The sequence below is a fragment of the Rhinopithecus roxellana genome, chromosome 10 (genome assembly GCF_007565055.1).
Source record: "Rhinopithecus roxellana isolate Shanxi Qingling chromosome 10, ASM756505v1, whole genome shotgun sequence".
Taxonomy (NCBI): Eukaryota; Metazoa; Chordata; class Mammalia; order Primates; family Cercopithecidae; genus Rhinopithecus; species Rhinopithecus roxellana.
Window position 1 is genome coordinate 48,731,058 of NC_044558.1, and position 20,933 is coordinate 48,751,990.

Genomic DNA, 20,933 nt, shown 5'->3' on the forward strand with positions numbered 1-20,933 from the left:
TTAGATGAGTTTATTAACTTTTCAGAAACATAATTTTCTTATCAATAAAATGGTTCTGATAATACCTCCCTAACAAACATAATATTAGTGTTAAAAAGATAACATGTAGGTAAACCTGTGCACATCAGACACATACTCGGTCTTTTACAATTAATAGTTTTCTTCTTTCCATCAAGAAAATCCCTGCTGCCAGTAGGAGCTTCCCTTACAGATTATAAATCCTAACTGAATGCTTTGAGATAGCTTGAATGATTTCATTTAGAATCAAAACAAAAGGATTATTTAAAACCAGTTAGTGAAAGTTAAAATGTCACCTAATTAATTTTTAATTAAAAAATTAAATATGGTGAGAACATTTTCCATTTTCAGTATTTAACATATTATTCAGTTAAAAATCTCTTCAAAAATTTTCTAATGCATATCTATTAGTTACATATTAAATCGATGTATTTTAGCCTATACCTTAAAAAGTGAAAATAATGATGCTGTGGTAGCATACAGATAATGAATGGCAGAGATTCCTATATTAGATGTGAAGGAGGGTTGAAGAGAAGCAAACAGGAACTGGAAAGTAGTTTGGACTATAGTTTGTCCTTTGGGGTGGTTGTACTGGCTGTTATGGCAGATGTCTCTTTTTCTGACTAATAAAGTTGATTTTACTCACATTTATTCTTGGCTTCTACCTCGCAACAGGTGGCCAGTCAGACTGCATTCGACTCTACAACTGCTGGTTGTCAGAAGCTTTGAGAGCCTTCTGCTGTGATTAAAGCAATAGTTTAGAGGAAACGTAGGATAGTTATTCGAGTTTGTACAATTTATGTGAACTTATAAGCTAAGATGGCTTCTGGTGACTCTCACAATGCTTTACTTTTATGCTGTGTTGATATGTTTGACCATGCACAACTCTAGAATCAGCCATGTAGTAAGCATTCAATAGCTGAGAGCTGAGAATTATTTCATACATTTCTCTGCTTTGAGCCTTAGAGAAAAGAGTTCTTTCTCCAAGGCTTACTGGCTTCCCTCTCCTGCAGACAGAGAGAAGTGCAAAGGATAAAGATGAGAGGAAGAAGTGGGGACTCACTGTGAAGGAGCCAAGAACTGTCTTTCTGTCACGGGTGTAGCTAGTTCTTGAATCTAGGTACTAGTCTAGATAGTACTATGCTAGATAGGTTGTTGATCCTAGCTCGGCTTACCATAGCAGAGGGCCAGACTAAATCCACAGAAAACAAGTTTTCACACTTGCCTTTGGATAGATTCTTTGAGAACTTGATATAGTACTAGGTTATTAGAGAGCTATTTTGAGAATTTTCTCTTATAACAAAAACACAAGAGACTTTGTCTTCCTCTAACCGTAATATGGCCCCACGAAAATTGAACTCAGCCAGTCTGACACTGGAGCCTACCTCTATAGCAGATGAGTTAGGAAGTCAAGACCTAGACTGGAGATTCAAAGTCCTTCAACATAGAAAACGAAGGCTGAATTGGATAACATGGAACCAGGGGATTAGCTGACTGCATCTTAGAAATCTGGAGCTAATTTTGTGGTTCCCTGAAGGATTTGGTAGAGCAGAAGCAGCAAAACATGGCAATTAAACTAGTGAATTTTACAGGCGGATACCAGGATAAAGTCTCTGCTTTACTATTTTCCACCCATGAAAAACTGGGCAAATTAATGAATCCCTGTGTACTTTAGTTTCTCATCTCTAAAAGGGAAATATAATCTGCTGCCACTGAAGATTTAGAATAAAAAAATACACTTTGAACAGAGGCTGGCATATGGCAAAATGCCACATACGGGGTTCTGCTTAAGGAAGGGGGTACAACTTACTCTGTGTATAGTAGGACAACATTGATGTTCTGTGCAAGAAAAAAACATTAGACTTTTGCGATTCTAATGTGAAGGGTGCTACACACATATAAATATTATCAATCACAACATTAGCACACAAAAAACTAGGAATGGTTTTTGCTTTGTTTGTTGCAACAAATTTCACCTTCTTAGAAATTTTTAAATTTTATGATTTCTTTTGAGAACAATTTAATCTTCTTTAGTAGCTTTTCTTACCACAACTCCACTTTCCCATGATCAACACTCCAGTTTATTAATTTGTTTGATTGTGAATATTATGTTCTTAGTTCCTTTCCTTTTTCCAGGGCTATGCCAAAGGGCTCTATGCTGCATGTTAATTCTTTATCTTGCAATTACACAAGTGCAGTTCAAAATAGTAACTTCTATGCAAATCCTTGGTCCAGCCTAGAACATTTTCAGTTTACATATTTTGAATTAGTTTGCTTTCAGTTCAATGACTTTGTCTGATTTTATACTTACAAATACGTGGCCAATGTTATTTAGCTAAATTTAAAAATTAGGAATAATTATTGTAGAAACAGTGCTTTTATATACGCCATTCTGTGAACCATGGGAAAGTCATTATTCAAAAAGAGAAGAGAATTCCCTGGGAAAAAATACATCTTTGAGCTATTGATTTTTAAAGGAAAGACCCTAAAATTATTATGAAATCAAATAAGTTAGGCCTATAATTTCAAGCTGTGTTCTGATTTATCTCATGCTGTTTGATATTGCCACATAAGTGATACCAGCATGGTCAAATGTTTAAATGCAAATTTATAATTCTAAATGGTTTCCTTTGTTGAAGTCACTTTGTTTAAGCTCCAAATCCCCAAAATATTTATCATAATTTTGAGTATTTTTAGAAATGGAAACCTTTGCTAAAAATAGAAGATTACAGAGAATAAACCAAATAATAGCATTATTCAGCAAATTCAAAACATAGACTGTCTCCCAGGCTCTGCAAACCAAAACAAAGCTGGACAGAATAAGCACTGTCTGCCAGCTGATAGAGGAATCAGAGCTGTTTGTGAGACAAACAAGGAAGTGTACATTATGAAAGGTCAAGTTGAGCTGGAGCTGGAAAGAGAATCAGACCAAGAAGCAGATCTTGTTCTAGTGACAAGAGATGTTTCCAGGCTTTGCCAAAAACCTGAAAGTTTAGAAGTCTGTATCAGCAAGAAGGAAGCAAATCCATCCTGGGTTTGCCCTGTTGCATCTTGTGGGGAAGCCAGGCAGGGCGCTTTAAGGGCAAACCTCAAAGGAACTTATGTTTTTCTCTCTGTCTTCTTTATGTGACTTCTTTGACTGGGTATCTATTCAGGTAAACCTCTGAAACAAGCGAGGAGTGGAAACCACACCAGTGGAACACCTTAGCAACCATTCCATTTCAACATTAGTGTATCAGAGGGTTAGAGAAAGACAATAAACTGATTTTAATTAATCCTTTTCATGGTTAATGTTTATGTTCACCTAAACAGGATGATGTGAAAGCTCTTCCAATTATATTTTTAGTAGGCTTCTTTTAACCCTTGGGATTTAAACTATTAATGATCCTCATTGATTGGGTTCCTGCATGTACTGAAATATATATGGTATAAAAAATGAACAGGGTTGATTGTTTGCCATGTTAATGTGTATTACCAGTTAATTTAGTCTTGACTACTTCTTTATTTTGGGTTCATCTGTAGTACATATGGTAGATGCTCAATAATTTTATTAATATATTTTTTCCTTAGGTAAAAACTCTAGTATGCATTGTAATTAAGATGGAGCAAGCAATTTGCAAAAATCAGTGCTAGAATACAAAAAACTGTTCTAATTTTTCTTATAAAACATCTTTTTCGTTATTAGGTGCCTTTAAAATGCAAGGCTTATTCTCTACTAAGTGTTATACAAAGCAAGTTAAAACAGATTTTATTATTTTTACAATAGCAATTGTAAAACAATAGCCATCCAATGTTCTGGCTAAATTTTACCCACTCTGCTTAAATACGAATGATAGATTTCATGCAGAAACTGTTTCATTTAAGTACAAACAGTCCATAATATTTTAAAAATCCATTTAATACTGAGAGAAGGCTGTCAAAGATTAGCTTTTTATTAGAAATCAGATTTTTTTCTCTTTTAAAAAGTGTTTCATTTATTTATTTGCTTATTTATTTATTTCTTTTTTTGAGACGGAGTCTTGCTTTGTCGCCCAGGCTGGGGTGCAGTGGTCGGATCTCAGCTCACTGCAAGCTCCGCCTCCTGGGTTTACGCCATTCTCCTGCCTCAGCCTCCCGGCTAGCTGGGACTACAGGCGCCCACCACCTTGCCCGACTAGTTTTTTCTATTTTTTAGTAGAGACGGGGTTTCACTTATTTTTTAATTTTTAAAATTTCAACATTTATTTTTGATTTGGGGGTACATGTGCAGTTTTATTACCTGGGTTGATTGCATGATGCTAAGGTTTGGGGTATGATTGATCCCATCACCCAGATTTTCTTGTTCTAGTAACAAGAGATGAGTACAAGATCAGATTACAAGATCAGTAGTTTGATTTCTCAAAGAACTTAAAACAGAACTACCATTCAACCCAGCAATCCTATTTGTCTGTATATATCCAAAAGAAAATAAATCATTCCACCAAAAAGACATATATACTCATATGTTCATCACAGCCCTATTCACAATAGCAAAGACATGTTGCCTACCAATGGTGGATTGACTAAGGAAACTGTAGTACATATACACCATGGAATACTATGCAGCCATTATAAAATGAAATCATGTCCTTTGCAGCAACATGAGTGCAGCTGTAGGCCAATATCCTAAGCAAATTAACACAGGAACAGAAAACCAAATAATGCGTGTTTTCATTTATAAGTGGGAGCTAAAACCCAGAATAAAGAAGTAGTCAAGACGCTAAATTAACTGGTAATACACATTAACATGGCAAACAACCAACCCTGTTCATTTTTTATACCATATATATTTCAGCACATGCCAGAACCCAATCAATGAGGATCGTTAATAATTTAAGTTCCAAGGGCAAAAAGAAGCCTACTAAAAATATAACTATTGGGTACTGAAGATAGTACCCAATAGTTAGTTTTTCAACCCTTGTTTTCCTCTCTCCCTCCCTCCTCTAGTAGTACATAGTTTCTATTGTTGCCGTCTTTATGTCCATGAACACCCCATGTTTACCTTCCACTTATAAGTAAAAACATGCATTATTTGGTTTTCTGTTCCTGTGTTAATTTGCTTAGGATATTGGCCTACAGCTGCACCCGTGTTGCTGCAAAGGACATGATTTCATTTTTTTATGGCTGTGTAGTATTCCACTGTGTATATGTACTACAGCTTCCTTAGTCAATACACCATTGATAGGCAACATGTCTTTGCTATTGTGAATAGGGCTGTGACGAACATATGAGTATATGTGTCTTTTTGGTGGAATGATTTATTTTCTTTTGGATATATACAGAGAAATAGGATTGCTGGGTTGAATGGTAGTTCTGTTTTAAGTTCTTTGAGAAATCAAACTACTTTCCATAATGGCTGGATTAATTTACATACCCACCAGTAGTGTATGAGTGTTCCCTTTTCTCTGCAGCCTTGCCAGCGTTCTTTTTCTTGACTTTCTAATAGTCATTCTGACTGGTGTGAGATGGTGTCTCACTGTGGTTTTGATTTACATTTCTCTGATGATTAGTGATGTTGAACATTTTTCATATGTTTGTTGTTGCTTGAATGTCTTCTTTTGAGAAGTGTCTGTCCATGTCTTTTGCTCATTTTTTTTAATGGGGTTATTTGTTTTTTGCTAGTTCAATTGAGTTTCTTATAGATTCTGGATATTAGATCTTTGTTGGATGTATAGTTTGCACATATTTTCTCCCATTATGAAGGTTGTTTACTCTGTTGATGGTTTCTTATGCTGTGCAGAAGCTCTTTAGTTTAACTAGCGCTGACTTGTCAATTTTTGTGTTTTTTTTTTTTGTTGTTGTTGTTTCAATTGTTTTTGAAGACTTAGTCATAAATTCTTTCCCAAGGCCAATGTCCAAATCTGTGTTTTCTAAGTTTCATTCTAGGATTCTCAGTAGTTTGAGATCCCAAATGGTTTCTCATATGGGACATTAACTTTGTCTAGCTGCAATGCAAAACCAATCTGCAGAGATTGTGCTCTAACCAACCAATAGGCATTTTGGACATTATCACTAAATCATTTTAGAAGAAGGTATGCACAATGGGACCTGTATCTCTATCCAGGCAACTATTCATCTAACTTTGCAGGAGAGTTCATTTCTTATTAATATGCTACAGTCAGGTTACTTATGCTATGGATTTTGGGGAACTCTATTTCCAATAGCATGTATCAAGAATACACAGAAAATGAAAGAGAATGAATGCTGAGATCAAGGAGTTGTTTACTGACTTTCCTGGTAGCGACAAAGATGATTATACCAGATTTTGTTGGGATGAGGGGAAAGGGATCTGCATGAAGTAGAAAATGTCTCCAAATGGGAAGCATGCAAGAGAAATCGGAACAAAGAGTGTTTTCAAGCAGTAGCACCGATTCCAACATTGAAAAACTTGCAATTAAATCAGACACAAAAAGAATCTTTCAAAGTTATCTAAACTTTTGACTTTTCACAATCTTAACAAATGCCTGTTTAACTCTCCTATAAGTCTTCTAATAACATAACTGAGGATAAAGATAATGTGCAGAAGAAAAACATTTAATGAGAGAAAATTGTATGTGGAAAGTTTTTTGGGAGATTTGTGTTTTTTTGTGCACCTAATTTTTCTCCTTCCATTTGGCAGCAGGTCCAGTTCAGACTGTAAAGAGTAGATGTAGTAGTGAAGCTATCCATCTCAGGTGAATTGAAAGAGTACAGAACTACAAAATGCCATCATTCTCTCTCTCTGTTGATTTCTGGTGAAGCTCAGAGATATGTAGCTGCTGTTGGAAATTTAGAGGAAATTCCAGATACACTTCGGCATCTTTTTAGTTACAAAATCTTGATTTTAAGCTCGTGGTTCATAAGTCTTGGTTTGACTTATGGCAAATTCTTTGTTTCATCTGATTTTATCTAATTTTCCAACAAAGTTATTCAGCCCGTAAAGCATAGTATATCCTATATCCTAGATGTATATATGATTATTAAATTCAGATCTAAACTCAAAAGAAAGTTTATCTAATACAAAAAATATTTAGATGTATAAAAAATTTCCTGCACCTTTTATAGCATAAATCAAGGCAAATGCCACATATCACAGAGGGAGGTCCCCCTCTAGTCCAAACATTAACTGTTCACCCTCCCCTCACTAAGCCCCTTTCCCTCCACTTCCAACCTAGTTACTCCAGGTAACAATCCATTGTTATTTCATTCATATTGCTATTGGAAAACAGGCCGAAATACCAATCCTTGGCTCTTTAGGAACCAGTGATTTCTGTCTTTCTTGACTTCATTTTCATCGCTGATGCTCATTGATTCTCTTTGGCTCTCACTGTCTTTTTCTCTCTTACCAGAACATCAACTCACAAGACTGCTTAGAAGGTAGATATTTTAATAAGAATTTCAAATATTAGATGTATCCAACAGTATAATCCTGGGCGGAGGGGGATAAACAATGACTGTGGTTCAGGTCTGAGATTGGTGATATGGTTCCTCCCCTCATTCAGCCATAGGAACCCCTGGGAATGAGAACTACTTGCTGGTATACACTCATATCGTCCCAGCACAGTTACTGGCACATGACAGACAGTCAGTAATTGGAGTGGATAAATGAGTGATTACATAACTACCTGTTTTGCTTGATAAAGGGAGCTAAAGTTTATGCTTCAACTGTTCAGTACATTTGCCTAAGAGCAGATAAGAATATGTGATTTGAGCACTAGAAATGTTTTCATCTAGAAAGGGTTAAATCTAATTACATTATTTTATGTACCCAGTTTGACAGGAATTACTTGCTCAGATTATATGAGTGAGGATTGAATGGATTAATACACTGAAGCACTTAGCAAGTGCCTGGCACATGGTAACACTCAAAAAGTACTAGCTATTATTGTTGTTGTTATTATTTTATTAAGAGAGAAAAAGTGAATAAGAATGATTGCCTGATCGGAATGTTTGTTAATTCTTCTTAGAGGAAATAATCCTGACATCCCAGTGTTGTGTTTGCTATGGAAGAAAATGGCATTAAGTATAATTATATAAATTTCTTCTAGGATCACCATTTTAAAATGTAAAACTTATCATGTCATAAACCTTCTTAAAACCTATCAAAGGCTTGCCATTGCCTTCAGTATGATATTGGAAGTCTTTAGCAGGACATGTAAGGCTCTTCATTGCTTGGTCTCTAAATTTTATCTAATCCAGTTTTAGAAACCTTTCCTTTATACCAACCAGGACAGAAATGATTATCTTAGCCACTGGAACACAGAATGTTCTTGGTGAGAAGGGCTGGTGGATTCGGGAACTGACTGCTGTAGTTCAGAAGACATTTGACTTTCCGGAGGGCAGTGTAGAGCTTTATGCTGACAAGGTGGCCACTAGGGGCCTGTGACATTGCCCAGGCAGTCTCTGCGTTACAAGTTCCTAGGAGGGCTTGCTGTGAGGAGGGCCTGGCTATGGTGTGTTGCGGTTCATCATGAGGAGTGGGGCTAAAGGCTGCGAGGTGGTGGTGTCTGGGAAACTCCGAGGACAGAGGACTAAATTCATGAAGTTTGTGGGTGGCCTGATGATCCACAGCGGAGACCCTGTTAACTACTACATTGATACTGCCGTGCGCCATGTGTTGCTCAGATAGGGTGTGCTGGGCATCAAGGTGAAGATCATGCTGCCCTGGGACCCAATTGGTAAGATTGGCCATAAGAAGCCCCTGCCTGACCACATGAGCATCATGGAACCCAAAGATGAGATACTGCCCACCACCCCATCTCAGAACAGAAGGGTGGGAGGCCAGAACCACCTGCCATGCCCCAGTCAGTCCCCACAGCGTAACAGAGTCTCCTTGGCAGCTGTATTCTGGAGTCTCAATGTTGCTCTGTAAAGACCTTTAATAAAATATTGCAGAAAGACAAAAAAAAAAAAAATTATACAGTGGACTTTGGGGACTTGAGGGAAAGAGTGGGGGGGTGAGGGATAAAAGACTACAAATTGGGTACAGTGTATACCACTCAGGTGATGGGTGCACCGAAATCTCACAGATCGCCACTAAACAACTTACTCATGTAACCAAATGCCATCTGTTCCCCCAAAACCTATGGAAATAATAAATAATAATAATAATAATAATAATAATAATAATTAAACAAAAGAAGACTTTCCTTATTCAGAGTCCTTTCCCACAATTTGGGCTATGTGTCCCAAGCATCTGTTAATCTAATATTATGAGATTATTTGTACCACATTACTTATCATATTGAATTGTATTGATCTGCTTCTCTGTTCATCTCCATAATTAGACCTTTTGTTTTCCCAATATCTAGCACAGAAATCAGCAACCTTTTTCTATTTTAGTAAGTGTTTTAGGATTTGCAGGCCATACTGTCTCTACTGCAACTACTTATCTCTGCTACCATATCCCAAAAGCAGCCATGGACAATATGCAAAGGAGTGAATATAACTGTGTTCAAATAAAACTTTATTTAGGGGCACTAAAATTTAATTTTGTATAAACACATGTCATGAAATATTATTCTTACTTTGATGGTCTTCATTCATTTAAAAATGTAAAAACTATTTTCAGTTTGTGGGCCATATAAAACCAGGCTGCAGAAAAATTTTGGCCATTGTGGTATTTGCCAATCCTGTCAGAGAAATGGTACTCAATCAGTACATTTCAGTGAATGAGAAGTGAGTTAAGGGTTGTTTTCACTGAAATCGTTTTCAAACACAAAGAAAATTCAAATGAGCAGCTCTTGCCTGTAGTGTAGAGTAAACTCCTTAGCATGAAATAGAATTGTCTTTACAGTTTGGTTTGTAGGTAGTTAATTTTCACCTTCACCCTTTTCATCTGACTCCCTGTCCATATCCCAGTGTTATCTGTGCTGCAACTCATTGACACAACTAATTGACATTCTCTGAAAACACCATGCCCATTTCTACCTTTGGGCTTTGTGTCTTACATTTTTCTTTACTTGGAATGTTCTTTCGTTCTTTTTAAGTTTTCTTAGTGAGCTATTATTTGTCCCCTAATATTAAGCTTAAAACTACCTCCTTTGGAAATGTAGGGTCTCCTTTCTTCCAGGTAGAAATGAAAGGAAGGGGGCTGTAATGAGGGCATATTCCCTCTGTGTTTCTGTGGGGCTTTGGTATAATAATACTAGTGTGGCACTTTTCATGTTGTATTTTAATTCTTGTCTTTCTTGTGTTTCTCCTTCTTACTATGTTCTGAAGTCATTTTTATATGTTTAGTGCCGGTATAGAACTTGGCATTTGTAGCCATTTAGTATCAACTTAATAAAATGAAACATTTTCGGTTAAAGGTAAGTTCTCAATATCCTGTTGAGATGATTTGGAATCAGTTTAATCTACAATGATGAGATTGTCTTTCAATATTTATAGTGAGGTAGTCTGAACATTGAGCATTAAAATGAATAACACTAAAATTGAATACAAATATATTAAGAAATTAAAAATAATTAAATTGGAAACTTAAGAACCAGAAGCATCATTTGTGGTGTAAAACATGATTTTTTTTTTAAAACTTAACTTTAAGCTTAGTTGAATGGACATTTCTAATATATTAAATACTGTCTTTAAGCCTTTGCTTGATTTTGTGTGAATAAATGGTGATATCATTTAATCACATGGATTGCTATTCTTTCCTGGAAGGATGAAAGAGAATGATAATACTGGGGATTTCACAATGAAATGTAATGGGTTTTGACTAATGATTGTTACTCCAGTATGTTAACTGCTTTTAAAACTATAGTTTGATGGAGTTTACCTGGAGGGATGGGAAACATTTTATAATGCACGCTAATTACAGTATCTATGTTATCAATTCTGTCAAACATTTTATAAATGCTCAGTACTTGTTTACTGCAGGAATGCCCAGTACCTTATATCATAACTTTCCCCATTTCCATGGGGAAATTCCCTGCATTCTCCCAAACTATAAGATCTTCAATTGAGATCAATGTTCTGGGAAGATTTCTCCATAAATATCTTGGGAAATCTCACTAGGCACTGAAAGCACATTGCCATGGGAGATGAATAAGAAGCTTTCCCATTATTGATCATTTATTTCCATTCATTCTGATAATTATAACAGACAGCAGTGGGCTTGAATGGCAGTTTAGGTTGTCGTTATAAACAGAATGCCTGAATATTGGCTGCTTGTTTTCTTTTATTGAATGAATTGCATGCTGATGATTGAAAATCAGCAAGTGCTCACTTGGTACAGGTGTTTATAAAAATATACGCTATATTAATATGAAAAACAAGAGGAACCATACTTTAGTGAAATAACCTGGTATTTAACTTGTAGAAAGTTATATTTTTCAGGGAAAAAGTCATCTTGCAGTTATGGTTCAAAACAGTGATGGAGAATATAACAAAATACACTCCAGAATAAAAATATTTCACCACATCCCCAACTTTTAGGCCTTGGTTAGTTGAGTTAATTTTAAGATAGAATGTATTCTGCTATTAATTTCCTGGATTACTAACTCCTTAATGAACGAAATTGTGTCATATATTGGCGTGCATATTGCAGTAACTGGCACAGTATCTTGTATATAGCAAGAATACATATACTTGCTGAATTAAATTGCATTTAAAAATAGTTCAGACTATTTATAACAAAATACTGACATCTAAAATGCTTTCTTAGAGTAATTTTTCTAAATATGTGCATTTTATAGACATTTAATGAAATATTGGTATCAGTATTCATATACTGAGAGTCTACTGTATCTTAAACTATTTTTTTAATGCATTAGCTCATGTAACTTTCAGAACAATGATAAAAAGTTGGTATTAATCCTCCATCCCCTCAAGGAAACTGAGGCTCAGGGAAATTAAATAGCTTGAGTTTATGTATGAAACAATAATAGTATTTACTTTATAGGGTTTGTGAAGATTAGCTGGGATGGATTATGGACCAAACTTCGTGGTGCGTGGTAAGCCCTCAGTAATTTAGCTATGTATTATCATTAAGGTCATACAGCTAAAAAGTTATAGAGTTGGTATTAGATCACTGATCTGTCTCACTCCAGAGCTCATGCTCTTTTCTTCATTGCATTCCAACTCCCCTGCCCTACATGTATGGCAGAAATAATTATTCTTCCTATTATGAGCTCCTGAAGGGCAAAGGATGAGACTTTTTCTTTTGTATCACTTACTGGTACCCTGTACACACAATAATAAATGTTGTTGACAGTTTGACTGGCTTGGCGGTGACACTGTTCTGGTTTTGCTATCCGTATGAATGATTGGTAGGATGGCCGATTATGAGAAGGGCTCAGAGGAGTGTTGTTGCAGTATGCCTTACATTTTATATTAGGAATGGAGGTTTTCTCCTCAGTCATATGCCACCTGCATCTTGATTTTAAATATGATTTCCCTGTCGCCTGTGGGAAGAAGGGTCTGAGGGCAGTTGGAGTGTTAAGACAGAGTTAACATTTTCCAATTAGCTTTGCCAGTATTTCCCAACTTCATCCTTGAGTCATTTCTGGTAGTTGTGTCCCTAGGATTTTTGCAAAGTTAAGCTTTTTCACTTGAGGGGTAAAGATTTCTTTGTGTTTTGGAGGTGAGAGAATTAAACAATAATCACCGAGCCTCACAGTCCTAGAGAGTTTTCCTGAAAGGGAATTTAAGTAAAAAATGAACTGTCGGCATCCTTGAGGTTTCTCACTGGTCACATAATGATACATCATTTGTCAAATGTGGTCGTCTTCCTTAACTTGAGTTCCTGCTGTTGGTAGTGTTTCTCCTTATTTGTGCACGTGGAACTCAACAACAAACTCACGACCCCGAGTTCTGTACATATGCATGGTAAATGACTACTACATTGTTTGAAATATAACTGCCATGTGTGACACAGTTCTTTTTGTAGTTTTCCTTGTGGTGTTAAAATATACACAATATAAAATTTACCATTGTAACTATTTTAAAGTGTACAATTTGGTGGCATTACATCTATTAGTGTTGTGCAACCATTACTACCATCCATCTCCAAAACTTTTTTCGTCTTCCCAAAATAGAATTCTATACCCGTTAAATACAAATCCCCATTCTCCTATCCCTTCAACCCGTGGCAACCACCATTCTACTTTCTGCATTTATGAATTGGACCACTCATGTCTCAGCTTTATGACTCCATGATTTACTTGTTTAAATTGAGGCCTGCCATCTTCTCTTTTTCCTTGCTGTGGTTATTATCTGATTACAAGATAGTTAATTGATGTCTCACTGCCGGATCTATGTGAGGATGTGAACTTAATGCAATTCTCTTCCAATAAATAGTGTACTTTGCTTTTCTATATAGTAACCTCTTAAATTTCATTATCACATCATGAGGGCAAGAACTATATTTACTCTGCTCACCACTATATCATCAGTGTCTGGTGCATTGTTTGCACTTTGTAGAAAATCAATATATGTATTTATAGAATAAATAAATGCTGCTGATCTTTATCGTTAAAAAATCTACTTTAAAACCATTTACTGAGATTTCCTACTATGTAGGAGATCAGCTAATTGAGGAATTCTTACTCTTCTCCTGTGACTCTATCTCTAAAAATGAGTGTGGTGATATAAACCAAAGATTATGAGCTTATACATCAAAATCATTTATTCTTTAATTTATTCATCAAATATTTATTGAGTACCTGTTATGTTTTAGATACTGGCTGTGCATGTCACAAAATAGACACGATCCTTGGACTCGGAGAGCCCTTGTTTAGCAGAGAACGCAAGCTATAAAAACTGAACAAACAAATGATATATTGGTTATAAATTATAAGAAGGAAAAAGACGGAGTGCTACCAGAAAGATCAAGGATGGGGCAGACAAGTTTAAATTGCAGCAAGTTGGAGACATGATAACTTTTCATGTATGTGAATAGCTGTCTTCTTGTATAGGAGAGAAGAGGGCTCATTTGTAATACTAGAAGAGGTGCTAGGACAGACCTTTTTAGAAAACAGACTTTGGTTAATTATAGTAGAATTTGCTAATAGAACTCTTCACGATGAAATGAATGGACTTTTTATTTTTAGGAGGTTGTCTGTCCTATCATTGAAGCTATTGGGCATAGCATTGTGGAGTTATGTTGCCCACCATTGGCAGGGTGGTTTCCAAATCTGTTTGATCATGAGAATTATCAATTTATGTGGAAAAGTCTAGCACAATACTTGATACTTAATAGTTCTGTTTAATAAATGCTAGTGGAATCTGACTTTAAGTTGCTTTATGGCCTATGTATGGCAGCCAAGATGAAAAGTACTGACAACTGAACATGATTTTATTTTATTTTTATTTTTTATTTTGTTGAGACAGAGTCTGGCCCTGTCACCCAGGCTGGAGTGCAGTGGTGCTACCTCTGCTCACCGCAGCCTCTGCCTTCCAGGTTTAAGCAATTCTCCTACCTCAGCCTCCTGACTAACTGGAACTACAGGCATGCACCAATATGCCCAGCTAATTTTGTATTTTTTTTTTGTAGAGATGGGATTTAGCCATGTTGCCCAGGCTGATCTTGAATTTCTGGGCTCAAGTGATCCGCCTACCTTGGCCTCCCAAAGCATGGGATTACAGGCATGAGCCACTGCGCCCAGCCTGAACATCATTTTGAATTGTTTTCAGCTCACAAACACAAAATAAATTACACAGCAACACTGGTTAATATACTATCTTATTGGGTTGTAAATGTTGGTATCTTGCTGTCAAAGTTGGTCCACTAATGTGTTAAATTTACCCTGTATTCTTGAGAATGTAGTTTTATAATCTTTGTATTTTATTGCCTGAATTATAAAATTAAGGTTTTTGCTGTCAGTAGGATGTTTTGATGTGTGTTTATATAGCCCAGTGGAACAATATATATTTTAAAGATTTTTGTTAAATGCATTCCACAGTAGTTCACTAAGATATCAGTCAATAGTCAGATATGAAGTATTTAAGAAGCATCTAGCATGACCCTGGCACTATTCTTGCAAAGTGGGTCCAAGATAGTTAATTTCCCTTCTGCATGTATTGATGAGGCCTATTACGTAGACTTTGTAAGATAGAACCTGTTGCCATTATACCAATTGTTGTAAAAGTGAAATAGTATTTTGGCTTCTGATTGTGCTATATTTGTTTTTTTTTTTTTTTTTTTTTTTTTTTTTTTTTTTATTATACTTTAAGTTCTAGGGTACATGTGCATAACGTGCAGGTTTGTTACATATGTATACTTATGCCATGTTGGTGTGCTGCACCCATCAACTCGTCAGCACCCATCAATTCATCATTTATATCATGTATAACTCCCCAATGCAATCCCTCCCTCCTCCCCCCTCCCCCCTCCCCATGATAGACCCCAGTGTGTGATGTTCCCCTTCCCGAGTCCAAGTGATCTCATTGTTCAGTTCCCACCTATGAGTGAGAACATGCGGTGTTTGGTTTTCTCTTCTTGTGATAGTTTGCTAAGAATGATGGTTTCCAGCTGCATCCATGTCCCTACAAAGGACGCAAACTCATCCTTTTTTATGGCTGCATAGTATTCCATGGTGTATATGTGCCACATTTTCTTAATCCAGTCTGTCACAGATGGACATTTGGGTTGATTCCAAGTCTTTGCTATTGTGAATAGTGCCGCAATAAACATACGTGTACATGTGTCTTTGTAGTAGACTAATTTATAATCCTTTGGGTATATACCCAGTAGTGGGATGGCTGGGTCATATGGTACATCTAGTTCTAGATCCTTGAGGAATTGCCATACTGTTTTCCATAATGGTTGAACTAGTTTACAATCCCACCAACAGTGTAAAAGTGTTCCTATTTCTCCACATCCTCTCCAACACCTGTTGTTTCCTGACTTCTTAATGATTGCCATTCTAACTGGTGTGAGATGGTATCTCATTGTGGTTTTGATTTGCATTTCTCTGATGGCCAGTGATGATGAGCATTTTTTCATGTGTCTGTTGGCTGTATGAATATCTTCTTTTGAGAAATGTCTGTTCATATCCTTTCCCCACTTTTTGATGGGGTTGTTTGTTTTTTTCTCGTATATTTGTTTGAGTTCTTTGTAGATTCTGGATATTAGCCCTTTGTCAGATGAGTAGGTTGCAAAAATTTTCTCCCATTCTGTAGGTTGCCTGTTCACTCTGATGGTAGTTTCTTTTGCTGTGCAAAAGCTCTTTAGTTTAATTAGATCCCATTTGTCAATTTTGGCTTTTGCTGCCGTTGCTTTTGGTGTTTTAGACATGAAGTCCTTGCCCATGCCTATGTCCTGAATGGTACTACCTAGATTTTCTTCTAGGGTTTTTATGGTATTAGGTCTAACATTTAAGTCTCTAATCCATCTTGAATTAATCTTCGTATAAGGGGTAAGGAAAGGATCCAGTTTCAGCTTTCTACTTATGACTAGCCAATTTTCCCAGCACCATTTATTAAATAGGGAATCCTTTCCCCATTTCTTGTTTCTCTCAGGTTTGTCAAAGATCAGATGGCTGTAGATGTGCGGTATTATTTCTGAGGACTCTGTTCTGTTCCATTGGTCTATATCTCTGTTTTGGTACCAGTACCATGCTGTTTTGGTTACTGTAGCCTTGTAGTATAGTTTGAAGTCAGGTAGCGTGACGCCTCCAGCTTTGTCCTTTTGACTTAGGATTGTCTTGGCAATGCGGGCTCTTTTTTGGTTCCATATGAACTTTAAAGCAGTTTTTTCCAATTCTGTGAAGAAAGTCATTGGTAGCTTGATGGGGATGGCATTGAATCTATAAATAACCTTGGGGAGTATGGCCATTTTCACGATATTGATTCTTCCTATCCATGAGCATGGTATGTTCTTCCATTTGTTTGTGTCCTCTTTGATTTCACTGAGCAGTGGTTTGTAGTTCTCCTTGAAGAGGTCCTTGACATCCCTTGTAAGCTGGATTCCTAGGTATTTTATTCTCTTTGAAGCAATTGTGAATGGAAGTTCATTCCTGATTTGGCTCTCTGCTTGTCTGTTACTGGTGTATAAGAATGCTTGTGATTTTTGCACATTGATTTTGTATCCTGAGACTTTGCTGAAGTTGCTTATCAGCTTAAGGAGATTTTGGGCTGAGACGATGGGGTTTTCTAAATATACAATCATGTCATCTGCAAACAGGGACAATTTGACTTCTTCTTTTCCTAACTGGATACCCTTGATTTCTTTCTCTTGCCTGACTGCTCTAGCCAGAACTTCCAACACTATGTTGAATAGGAGTGGTGAGAGAGGGCATCCCTGTCTTGTGCCAGTTTTCAAAGGGAATTTTTCCAGTTTTTGCCCATTCAGTATGATATTAGCTGTGGGTTTGTCATAAATAGCTCTTATTATTTTGAGGTATGTTCCATCAATACCGAATTTATTGAGCGTTTTTAGCATGAAGGGCTGTTGAATTTTGTCAAAAGCCTTTTCTGCATCTATTGAGACAATCATGTGGTTCTTGTCTTTGGTTCTGTTTATATGCTGGATTACGTTTATTGATTTGCGAATGTTGAACCAGCCTTGCATCCCAGGGATGAAGCCCACTTGATCATGGTGGATAAGCTTTTTGATGTGCTGCTGAATCCGGTTTGCCAGTATTTTATTGAGGATTTTTGCATCAATGTTCATCAGGGATATTGGTCTAAAATTCTCTTTTTTTGTTGTGTCTCTGCCAGGCTTTGGTATCAGGATGATGTTGGCCTCATAAAATGAGTTAGGGAGGATTCCCTCTTTTTCTATTGATTGGAATAGTTTCAGAAGGAATGGTACCAGCTCCTCCTTGTACCTCTGGTAGAATTCAGCTGTGAATCCATCTGGTCCTGGACTTTTTTTGGTGGGTAGGCTATTAATTGTTGCCTCAATTTCAGAGCCTGCTATTGGTCTATTCAGGGATTCAACTTCTTCCTGGTTTAGCCTTGGGAGAGTGTAAGTGTCCAGGAAATTATCCATTTCTTCTAGATTTTCTAGTTGATTTGCGTAGAGGCGTTTATAGTATTCTCTGATGGTAGTTTGTATTTCTGTGGGGTCAGTGGTGATATCCCCTTTATCATTTTTTATTGCATCTATTTGATTCCTCTCTCTTTTTTTCTTTACTAGCCTTGCTAGCGGTCTGTCAATTTTGTTGATCTTTTCAAAAAACCAACTCCTGGATTCATTGATTTTTTGGAGGGTTTTTTGTGTCTCTATCTCCTTCAGTTCTGCTCTGATCTTAGTTATTTCTTGCCTTCTGCTAGCTTTTGAATGTGATTGCTCTTGCCTCTCTAGTTCTTTTAATTGTGATGTTAGAGTGTCAATTTTAGATCTTTCCTGCTTTCTCTTGTGGGCATTTAGTGCTATAAATTTCCCTCTACACACTGCTTTAAATGTGTCCCAGAGATTCTGGTATGTTGTATCTTTGTTCTCATTGGTTTCAAAGAACATCTTTATTTCCGCTTTCATTTCGTTATGTACCCAGTAGTCATTCAGGAGCAGGTTGTTCAGTTTCCATGTAGTTGAGCGGTTTTGATTGAGTTTCTTAGTCCTGAGTTCTAGTTTGATTGCACTGTGGTCTGAGAGACAGTTTGTTATAATTTCTGTTCTTTTACATTTGCTGAGGAGTACTTTACTTCCAATTATGTGGTCAATTTTGGAATAAGTGCGATGTGGTGCTGAGAAGAATGTATATTCTGTTGATTTGGGGTGGAGAGTTCTATAGATGTCTATTAGGTCCGCTTGGTGCAGAGATGAGTTCAATTCCTGGATATCCTTGTTAACTTTCTGTCTCGTTGATCTGTCTAATGTTGACAGCGGAGTGTTGAAGTCTCCCATTATTATTGTATGGGAGTCTAAGTCTCTTTGTAAGTCTCTAAGGACTTGCTTTATGAATCTGGGTGCTCCTGTATTGGGTGCATATATATTTAGGAGAGTTAGCTCTTCCTGTTGAATTGATCCCTTTACCATTATGTAATGGCCTTCTTTGTCTCTTTTGATCTTTGATGGTTTAAAGTCTGTTTTATCAGAGACTAGGATTGCAACCCCTGCTTTTTTTTGTTCTCCATTTGCTTGGTAGATCTTCCTCCATCCCTTTATTTTGAGCCTATGTATGTCTCTGCATGTGAGATGGGTCTCCTGAATACAGCAGACTGATGGGTCTTGACTCTTTATCCAGTTTGCCAGTCTGTGTCTTTTAATTGGAGCATTTAGTCCATTAACATTTAAGGTTAATATTGTTATGTGTGAACTTGATCCTGCCATTATGATATTAACTGGTTATTTTGCTCGTTAGTTGATGCAGTTTCTTCCTAGCCTCGATGGTCTTTACATTTTGCCAAGTTTTTGCGATGGCTGGTACCGGTTGTTCCTTTCCATGTTTAGGGCTTCCTTCAGGGTCTCTTGTAAGGCAGGCCTGGTGGTGACAAAATCTCTAAGCATTTGCTTATCTGTAAAGGATTTTATTTCTCCTTCACTTATGAAACTTAGTTTGGCTGGATATGAAATTCTGGGTTTAAAATTCTTTTCTTTAAGAACGTTGAATATTGGCCCCCACTCTCTTCTGGCTTGTAGAGTTTCTGCCGAGAGATCTGCTGTTAGTCTGATGGGCTTCCCTTTGTGGGTGACCCGACCTTTCTCTCTGGCTGCCCTTAAGATTTTTTCCTTCATTTCAACTTTGGTGAATCTGGCAATGATGTGTCTTGGAGTTGCTCTTCTGGAGGAGTATCTTTGTGGCGTTCTCTGTATTTCCTGAATTTGAATGTTGGCCTGCCCTACTAGGTTGGGGAAGTTCTCCTGGATGATATCCTGAAGAGTGTTTTCCAACTTGGTTCCATTTTCCCCCTCACTTTCAGGCACCCCAATCAGACGTAGATTTGGTCTTTTTACGTAATCCCATACTTCTTGCAGGCTTTGCTCATTTCTTTTTCTTCTTTTTTCTTTTGGTTTCTCTTCTCGCTTCATTTCATTCATTTGATCTTCAATCGCTGATACTCTTTCTTCCAGTTGATCGAGTCGGTTACTGAAGCTTGTGCATTTGTCACGTATTTCTCGTGTCATGGTTTTCATCTCTGTCATTTCGTTTATGATCTTCTCTGCATTAATGAGTCTAGCTGTCAATTCTTCCACTCTTTTTTCAAGATTTTTAGTTTCTTTGCGCTGGGTACGTAATTCCTCCTTTAGCTCTGATAAGTTTGATGGACTGAAGCCTTCTTCTCTCCTCTCGTCCAAGTCATTCTCTGACCAGCTTTGATCCGTTGCTGGTGATGGGCTGCGCTCCTTTGCAGGGGGAGATGCGCTCTTATTTTTTGAATTTCCAGCTTTTCTGCCCTGCTTCTTCCCCATCTTTGTGGTTTTATCTGTCTCTGGTCTTTGATGGTGGTGACGAACTGATGGGGTTTTGGTATAGGTGTCCTTCCTGTTTGATAGTTTTCCTTCTGACAGTCAGAAGGACTCTCTGTTGGTCTGCTGGAGATTGCTTGAGGTCCACTCCAGACCCTGTTTGCCTGGGTATCAGTAGCAGAGGTTGCCGAAGATAGAATATTGCTGAACAGCGAGTGTACCTGTCTGATTCTTCCTTTGGAAGTGTCCTCTCAGGGGTGTACTCCACCCTGTGAGGTGTGGGGTGTCAGACTGCCCCTAGTGGGGGATTTCTCCCAGCTAGGCTACTCAGGGGTCAGGGACACACCTGAGCAGGCAGTCTGTCCGTTCTCAGATCTCAACCTCCGCGTTGGGAGATCCGCGGCTCTCCCCAAAGCTGTCAGACAGAGTCGTTCGCGTCTGCACCGGCTCCCGCTACTTCCCCTGTTGGTCTTCAGCTGTGCGCTGTCCCCAGAGGTGGAGACTACAGAGACAGGCAGGCTTCCTTGAGCTGCTGTGAGCTCCACCCAGTTCGAGCTTCCCAGCGGCTTTGTTTACCTACTTAAGCCTCAGCAATGGCGGGCGCCCCTCCCCCAGCCTCGCTGCT

The 20,933-nt window shown here is 37.5% G+C and overlaps 1 protein-coding gene and 1 pseudogene across 1 annotated transcript in view; both read left to right on the forward strand.

The window, feature by feature from the left end:
• TAFA2 (TAFA chemokine like family member 2) overlaps positions 1-20,933 on the forward strand; it is a 540,390-nt gene that overhangs the window by 164,068 nt on the left and 355,389 nt on the right. The gene's annotated exons all lie outside the window — the stretch shown is intronic.
• LOC104676343 lies at positions 1,357-8,838 on the forward strand (annotated as a pseudogene).